The sequence below is a fragment of the Capsicum annuum genome, unplaced genomic scaffold (assembly GCF_002878395.1).
Source record: "Capsicum annuum cultivar UCD-10X-F1 unplaced genomic scaffold, UCD10Xv1.1 ctg57052, whole genome shotgun sequence".
NCBI lineage: Eukaryota > Viridiplantae > Streptophyta > Magnoliopsida > Solanales > Solanaceae > Capsicum > Capsicum annuum.
Window position 1 is genome coordinate 1 of NW_025865524.1, and position 1,169 is coordinate 1,169.

The following is a 1,169-nucleotide window of genomic DNA, read 5'->3' on the forward strand; positions in this document are numbered from 1 at the left end:
CGCCCTCGTGAAGGTAATAAGTCTACTGTGTTTCATGCGTCTCTTTTATACTTTCATCGTCCATATAAAGATTTCATTCATGATCATATCTACTGGGGATGACCACATATGAAAAGGAAACCATGATTAGTTTTAATTTCAAGAGCTAAAGATGCTATTTTGGCAGATGACATTGAAGTTATCCGTTATCTTCTTTCACTAGAGATAATTCCAAGTTGCTTGCGCTCGATGGACATTGGATGTGAACTATCCAAAACAGTTGGTGCTTCCCCAAAGCCTGTTTCCAGTTTCATCCGCCCTCGACTTACGTACATTTCATGCATTTAATTTGTTCATGCCGACAGGTTGCGACTTTCATTCTACAAAAATTCCTTCTAGATGATGTGGGTTTGGATTACATCTGTACCTCAGCGGTATAGTTTTTTGATGTAGCCCAAGCTTTAGGGAATATGGTTGTTGAACTTGTCGAACAACCTTCATCTAGATTGCTAAAATACATAATTAGGTGCTATCTTCATCTATCAGATAATCAACGGTTAGTTTTCTCTTTATCACCATCCTGGTTTTCCTCTCAGCGCGCTTATGTGTGGTATATCACAATCCTCTTTGGGCTTTCTCATTTCTTTGAGGCTAAAAGGCTATGTGCTTGGCTAATGGCAGGGCTTGTGATGCACTGATAACTTGTCTTCCCGATATGCTTAGAGATAACACCTTCAGCAGTTGTCTTCGTGTACGTAATACTTGGCAATACTGCTTTTTAGTGATCACGAAGTAATTCATTTTCTGGCCTTACACTTACTCTTTCCGACCATGAGTGGTTTTCTCGTGTTATGTTATCAGGAGGATCCGGTGACGAGGATGTGGCTGCAAGAACTGCTTTAAGGATTTTGGTTTCCCATCCGTTGTCCGGTATCTGGATTGGAGCTCGACAAATTTGGATTTGCACCGGATAGGGCCCCGTTTGGGGATAATGCTCCCTACCAAGGATTTTTCCATATTCAGAACTCGAACTCGAGACCTTTGGTTAAGGGAGGAGCAGTCCTATCCACTGCATCACATCTTTTGGTGATATAACCTTCTAGTATTTACGGCGTGATTTAGTTATCAATGAGATGGACAAATAATAACATTTTGTGTTTAAATTTTAGTGAAGGCAAAAACTGTTGGGT

At 40.5% G+C, this 1,169-nt stretch overlaps 1 long non-coding RNA gene across 1 annotated transcript; it reads left to right on the plus strand.

Annotated features, from left to right (window-relative positions):
* Positions 1-12: 12 nt before the first annotated feature.
* Positions 13-1,157, plus strand: LOC124893295. The gene is made up of 3 exons (XR_007050646.1): positions 13-258; positions 345-730; positions 841-1,157. It is a non-coding gene; the product is annotated as an uncharacterized LOC124893295 (long non-coding RNA).
* The last annotated feature ends 12 nt before the right edge of the window (positions 1,158-1,169 follow it).